This window comes from Callithrix jacchus, chromosome 17 (genome assembly GCF_049354715.1).
Source record: "Callithrix jacchus isolate 240 chromosome 17, calJac240_pri, whole genome shotgun sequence".
Lineage (NCBI taxonomy): Eukaryota > Metazoa > Chordata > Mammalia > Primates > Cebidae > Callithrix > Callithrix jacchus.
The window spans coordinates 6,353,533-6,361,446 of NC_133518.1; the positions used below are offsets into that span (position 1 = coordinate 6,353,533).

General features: G+C 39.0%; 1 non-coding gene across 1 annotated transcript; it reads right to left on the reverse strand.

Moving 5' to 3' along the window:
- Positions 1 to 1,247: 1,247 nt before the first annotated feature.
- LOC144580055 (U6 spliceosomal RNA) lies at positions 1,248 to 1,354 on the reverse strand. The gene has a single exon (XR_013528932.1). It is a non-coding gene; the product is annotated as a U6 spliceosomal RNA (small nuclear RNA).
- Between the last annotated feature and the right edge of the window lie 6,560 nt (positions 1,355 to 7,914).

Sequence of the window (7,914 nt, forward strand, 5' to 3'; positions counted from 1 at the left end):
TCTGTGAAGAAGGTCAATGGTAGCTTGATGGAAATAGTGTTGAATCTATAAACTACTTTATGCAGTATGGCCATTGTCACAATATTGATTTTTGCTAACCGCAAACATAGAATGTTTTTCCATCTGTTTGTGTCCTCTCCTATTTCCTTGAGCAGTAGTTTGTAGTGCTCCTTGAAGAGGTCCTTTATATCCTTTATTAGTTATATTCCTAGGTATTTTATTCACTTTGTAGCAATTGTTAATGGGAGTTCACTCATGATTTAGGAGAAAGCCTATTTAAAAGAGAGACTATATCTATGGTCTGCAGTTAGCCTCCTTCCCTTCTCTCTTGAACCAAATCCAATAACCATTCACCTGCACAACTCCTGGGCAACTACTCCCCATGGGCAAATGAACACTGCTTCACTAAATCAAATAATCAGTTCTTGATCTTCACTATAGTTGAGTCATCCATGGCATTGGACACAGCTAGTTGCTTTCTTTTCATTTGTTATTCATGATGTAAAAATTGCTTGAGTTTTTCTTGCACCTTTGTGGTTCTCTCCTCATCTCTGTTACCACACAATGTCTGTGCCATTCATTGGGTCTCCTCTCTTTATACACATTCTTCCAGTTTCAAGAGTTTAAATACCATTCTTATACTGATGATACAGATTACAGGAGTGAGCTGCCACACTCAGCCTTAATTTTATTTATTTTTAAGACAGGGTTTCACCATGTTGCTCAGGCCGTTCTTGAACTCACAACCTGAGGTGATCCACCAGCCTTGGTCTCCAAAATGCTTGGATTACAGGTGTGAGCCACCATGCCTGGCCAACTTTATTTTTACAAATCAGAGAGATTGGGCCGAGCGCTGTGGCTCACGCCAGTAATCCTAACACTTTGGGAGGTCAAGGTGGGCAGATCACCTGAGGTCAGGAGTTCAAGATCAGCCTGGTCATGATGGTGAATTCCCATCTTATTTTTAAAAAAGCACACAGATCAGTGTTATAATTGCAAAAACGAGGTGCTGGATAATTCCCCCCACCCCGTTTTTTTTATGAGTTAGAGTTTCCCTCTTGTCACCCAGGCTGGAGTGCAATGGTGCAATCTTGGCTCATTGAAACCTCTGCCTCCTTGGTTCAGGCAATTCTCCTGCCTCAGCCTCCCAAGTAGCTGGGATTACAGGTGTCCACCACCATGCCCAGCTAATTTTTTTTTTTACCTTAAATTTAAATTTATTTTTATTTGATTTTTATAAAACAAAAAAAAATATGAAATGCTTCACAAATTTGCATGTCATCCTTGCACAGGGGCCATGCTAATCTTCTCTGTATCATTCCAATTTTAGTGTATGTGCTGCCAAAGTGAGCACATGCCAAGCTTATTTTTAAATTTATTTTATTTTTATTTTTTTATAGAGAACAGGATTCACTATGTTGAATCTCTATGTTGAACCACTATGTTGAACCAGCCTCCAGGCTAGTCTCAAACCTCTGACCTCATGATCTGCCCACCTCAGCCTTCCAAAGTGCTAAAATTACAGGTGTGAGCCACCATGCCCAACTTAATTTTGTATTTATATTTCTAAAGATGGTGTTTCACCATGTTGGCCAGGCTGGTCATGAACTCCTTACCTCATATGATCTTCATGCTTTGGCTTTCCAAAGTACTGGGATTACAGGTGGGAGCCACCATGCCTGGCCTTTGATTTTTACAAAACTGAAGTTTACCAACCACACTGGTATAGGAGCCTTTGGACACTCAGAAAAGGCTAACATTTTTTGCCAGGTGTGCAAAAGGACAAATGGGCAAGAGGACAAAGGGAATTGAGGATGTTGGTGGGTTAGTGATTCAGGTTATTAACTACCTAGTCCAGACTTTAGAACTGAATGAGGCCAGAAGGGTGCTATTAGATCCAAATGAATGGCGGCAGCGTCAAAGCCTAAACTCTCTATGAGGTGGCACTAAAGTATGAAATAGCTAAAAGAACAGAGAAAAGTTAGGTATGGGAATTTTGGAGTTTGAGATTTCTGGTGTGAAATATACTAGAAAACAGGGTCTAAAGGCCAGGTGAAGTGGCTCATGCCTGTAATTCCAGCACTTTGGGAGGCCGAGGCAGGAAGATCACAAGGTCAGGAGCTCAAGATCAGCCTTGCCAATGTGGTGAAACCCCATATCTACTAAAATTACAAAAATTAGCTAGGCATGGTGATGTATGCCTGTAATCCCAGCTACTTGAGAGGCTGAGGCAGGAGAATTGTTTGAACTAAGACCCAGGAGGTGGAGGTTGCAGTGAGCCAGGATCACACCACTGCACTCCAGCCTGGACTACAGAGCAAGACTCTATCTCAAAAACAAAACAAAAAAACCAAGGTCTATATGTTGGCTGTAAAGGGGTGAAGGTAAGTGAGTTTCACAAAGTTTAAGAACTCTAAGACTTGGGTGGGTGTCAGATGGTTTACTCATGAATTATAAAAGCCATTTCAATATCAAAATCTTTGATAAAATCTGAGGAGTGACCAGGGTAGTGGCAGATAACTATGATATGAAGTTCCTTTATCATTTTCCATACTCTTATTTGACCTCTAACTTATTAATTGTCATTCTCATGTCAACTAGTTTTATCTTCTTATCTTCATTTCCTTCTTTGTCCCAGTTAATCAAATTGCTCTAAAAAAAAAACCTAAATGACCTTAGTCCTCTGACTCAAGTCACATACGAGAAAACAGTCACCCTTAATCAGGCACTGTAGCTCATGCCTGTAATCTCAGCTACCTGGGAAGCTGAGGCAGGAGAATCACTTTAACCCAGGTGGAGGTTGCATGAGCCGAGATTGTGCCAGTGCACTTCAGCCTGAGCAACAGAGCAAGACCCTATAACAATAACAAATCACCCTTCCAGGAACATAATCACATTTGTAGAGGAAAATCATGTTTGGAGGGGATGTTTAGAGATACATTGACAAGTTGCAGAATGCACTGAACCCATTAACTACTATAATGGATTTCCCATTCAGTCTCAAAACATTTCCAGAGGTTGGTAATTTCTTTATTGATTATTTTTTCTTAAATAAAATCAATTAACATCCATTTTATCCTATGTACAGCAGGGTAAAAATAAAATGTATAAAAACTCCTTTGCACTCCCCTCATTTAGTTCTACTCCACAGAATTAACAATTGTTAGTATTTTCTTGTTTATCCTTACAGAATTCAATTTATTGGTAAGAATGATGTCATATAAAACTCATTAGCCAGGTGCAATGGCTCCTGCATGTAATCACAGCATTTCTGGAGGACAAGGTGGGAAGATTTCTTGAGGGCAGGAGTTCAAGACCAACCTCAGCAACACAGAAACCCCATCTGTAAAAAAATTAAAAAAAAAAGCTTTCACCACACAGTCTCTCTCTCTCTCTCTCTCTCTATATATATATATATATATATCTTTTTTTTTCAGATGAATTTTCTCTTTTGTTTCCTGGGCTGGAGTGCAATGGCATGACCTCAGCTCACTGCAACCTCCACCTCCCGGGTTCAAGCAATTCTCCTGCCTCATCCTCCCAAGAAGGTAAAATTACAGGTGGCCGTGACCACACGCAGATAATTTTCTTTTTTGTATTTTTAGCAGAGATGGGGTTTTGCCATGTCAGCCAGGCTGGCCTTAAACTCCTGACCTCAGGTGGTCTACCTGCCTGAGGTCAGGAGCCCTTCACTCGGTTGCAGTCTATATATTTAATATATACATCAAAACATGTTAAATCTGGAAAACAATTTTCACTGAAGGACAAAGTAATCTTTCTAAAATACATTTTAAAATTTCAAAGGGATAAGAAAGTTATGGATGCAAAAATGGTGAAAGAATATTAGAAACACCATCATGCTGGGCTGGGCATGGTAATGTGCACTTGTTTTTTTGTTTTTGAGATGGAGTGTCCCTCTGTTCCCCAGGCTGGAGTGCAGTGGTGTGATCTCAGCTCACTGCAACCCCTGCCTCTGGGTTCAAGTGATTCTCCTGCCTCAGTCTCAAGTAACTGGGACTACATGCATGTGCCACCATGCCTAGCTATGCCCAACTAATTATTTTGTATTTTTATTAGACACAGGGTTTCTCCATGTTAGCCAGGATGGTCTTGATCTCCGGACCTTGTGGTCTGCCCACCTCAGCCTCCCAAAGTGCTGGGATTACAGGTATGAGCCACCTCGTCCAGCAACAAACAGGTAATGTGCACTTGTAATGCCAGCTACTCAGGAGGCTGAGGTTAAAGGATCACTGTAATCCAGGAGTTTGAGACCCCCTTCTAAAAAAAAAGGCCAGGTGCGGTGGCTCACAACTGTAATCCCAGCACTTTGAGAGGCCAAGATGGGTGGATCACCTGAGGTCAGGAGTTCGAGACCAGCCTGGGCAACATGGTGACACCCCATCTCTATAAAAAATAAAATAACTATCACAGCAAGATTTCAATAGAGTACACTAAGAGTGTACAAACACTAAATATGACACAAATTGATAGAACCTTGACTATGTCTCAAGTTATAACTGAAAATACACAGCTAATGAAACTAACACATGAGAGCACAAATTCAGGCTCTTATAGTCAGGAACTGTTGTTTATTGATGGAATCATGTTATTTCCCAGCAATTCAGTTTCCTCATTTATAATTTAGAGTAATGATTGCTGGAAAATGCAGTCTCATTCCTGCAGTCTTTTAATCCCCATTGGCCACATAAGAATAGATCATAGGAGGCAACACAGCATATCTACAACCATACAATCTGATAAACCTGACAAAAACAAGACATGGGGAAAGGATTCCATGTTTAATAAATGGTGTTGGGAAAACTGGCTAGCCATGTGCAGAAAGCAGAAACTGGACCCCTTCCTGACACCTTACACTAAAATTAACTCCAGATGGATTAAAGACTTAAACATAAGACCTCGCAGCATAAAAACCCTAGAAGAAAATCTAGGCAAAACCATTCAGGACATAGGAGTAGGCAATAACTTCATGACCAAAACACCAAAAGCACTGGCAACAAAAGCCAAAATAGACAAATGAGACCCAATCAAACTCCACAGCTTCTGCACAGTCTGTTTCTTTCTAAAGAAACAGTCATTAGAGTGAATTGGCAACCAACAGAATGGGAAAAAATTTTTGCAGTTTACCCATCTGACAAAGGGCTGATATCCAGAATTTACAAAGAACTCAAACAGATTTACAAGAAAAAAAACAAACAAGCCCATTCAAAAGTGGGCAAAGGATATGAATGGACACTTTACAAAAGAAGACATACATGAGGCCAACAAACATGAAAAAATGTTCATCATCACTGGTCATTAGAGACATGCAAATCAAAACTACATTAAGATACCATCTCACACCAGTTAGAATGGTGATCATTAAAAAATCTGGAGACAACAGATGCTGGAGAGAATGTGGAGAAATAGGAACACTTTTACACTGCTGGTGGGAGTGTAAATTAGTTCAACCATTGTGGAAGACAGTGTGGCGATTCCTCAAGGACCTAGAAATAGAAATTCCATTTGACCCAGCAATCCCATTACTGGGTATGTACTCAAAGGACTATAAATCATTCTACGATAAGGACACATGCACACGAATGTTTATTGCAGCACTGTTTACAACAGCAAAGACCTGGAATCAACCCAAATGCCCATCGATGATAGACTGGACAAGGAAAAGGTGGCACATACACACCATGGAATATTATGCAGCAATCAAAAACGATGAGTTCGTGTCCTTTGTAGGGACATGAATGAACCTGGAGAACATCATTCTCAGCAAACTGACACAAGAACAGAAAATAAAATATCGCATGTTTTCACTCATAGGCGGGCGTTGAACAATGAGAACTCATGGACACAGGCAGGGGAGCACTACACACTGGAATCTGTTGGGGGGAATGGGGAGGGACAGCAGGGGGTGGGGAGTTGGGGAGAGATAGCCTGGGGAGAAATGCCAGATACAGGTGAAGGGGAGGTAGGCAGCAAATCACACTGCCACGTGTGTACCTATGCAACTATCTTGCATGTTCTTCACATGTACCCCAAAACCTAAAATGCAATAAAAAAAGAAAAAGAAAGAAAGCACAGGGTCCCATGGGATATAAAATTATGAATATCATGATGTAGAATGTTAGCAAAAGAATGTATATAATGTTGCATTTTATTGTCTAGGCAAGGAAATGATGCCATTGAAGGGGTGAGAAAGAAGAAACTGCTACTTCCATTTCTGTTTCCCACGCTTAATTGTGAGTGCTTTGAGATCAAAGTGTATATATTGTTTTGCTATGTAGGCATAGTACATTCCCTCACATATAGTAGTAGTGAATACGTGATTATTTAATTGAATTGAATTTGTAAAAGAAGCTTTGATTTAAAAATTGACAAAACTTCCACAGTTTATAAAAAATACCATTTTGAATACTGAAAATAGGTTAAAGCCACAGTATCCACATTTTCTTTCATAACCAGATACTAGTGAGGCAATGGAAATTTCTTTCTGTAATGAGTCACAATGATTTCTATTTTGGGGCAGAAGTTGTTCACTGACAGCCTAGAATTTCTCACTGAAATCTCTCCAAAACCATGTATTTTAAGCTGTTTCAGAGAATATTAAATAAAGGAATCAAAAGTAGAAAAGATAACACAGAAAAGAATTGCATGATACATTGTGTTAATCTTTTCAATGCATGAAATGTAATAGAGATAGAAAGACAAAAAGTCACTGATAACATTTAAAGAAAACCAAGTGAGGACCATAGTGTGAGTATATTTAAATTTCCTAAATACAAAAGGAAAACAATAACCTATCATAAGGACAAATTCTTTTTTGTTCTGTTTCTGCTTTTAAATATAGCATGTGGCGTGTTCTGCAGTAACATGAGACTTAAAAGTAATACAGGGCTTGAAATAGAGCTTTACACTTTGCCCAGTGAAGAAATGTGTGTGTTGCCATGAGTTTTTTCTTAGTATATATTAGCAATATTTTTACAATGCAGGTTAAACCAATGTTTCACTAATGTACAAAAAAGAAATGTATTTATCAAAGGCAACTATTGTATAGCATCAAGAGAATTTCACTATGAAAAATTACATTATATTGGTGCACTTCATTTCATTCTAGTAATTATTGCCTTAATGGAACTAAGACACATTTTTTTGAAAAAATTTATTAACATTTATTTATTTATTTATTTTTATTTTGAGATGGAGTCTCGCTCTGTCCCCCAGGCTGGAGTGCAGTGGTGTGATCTCAGCTCATGGCAATCTGTACTTTTGAGTTTTAAAGCAATTCTCCTGACTCAGTCTCCTGAATAGCTGGGATTACGTGTGCCTGCTACCATATCTGCCTAATTTTTGTATTTTTAGTAGTGAGAGAGTTTCGCCATGTTGGCAGGGCTGGTCTTAAGCTCCTGACCTCAAGTGATCCACTCCCCTCGACCTCTGAAAGTGCTGGGATTACAGATGTGAGCCATCATGCCTGGCCTTAACTTTAAAAGCTTATCTTTATTGTCATAATTCTAAAATTGAATACTTGTAAAGATAGATAGATCTTCAAATTCAGGGTTAAAATGTCCTGTAAAACTTAAACGATGTTTTTCTTTCTAAAACATTATTTTCATTTTTCTGGTAGCACATTCTGTTTGTTTCAAAATATGCTTTGTAATAAAAGCTGTAAAAAATCTTTAACAAAATACCTAGGGATATAACTAACAAGGGATGTGAAGGACCTCTTCAATTAGAACTACAAACCACTGCTGAAGGAAATAAGAGAGGACACAAACAGATGGGAAAACATCCCATATTCATGAATCAATATCATGAAGCTGGCCATACAGGCCAAAGTAATTTATAGATTCAATGCTATTCCATCAAGCTATCGATGATTTTCTTCACAGAATTGGAACAAAC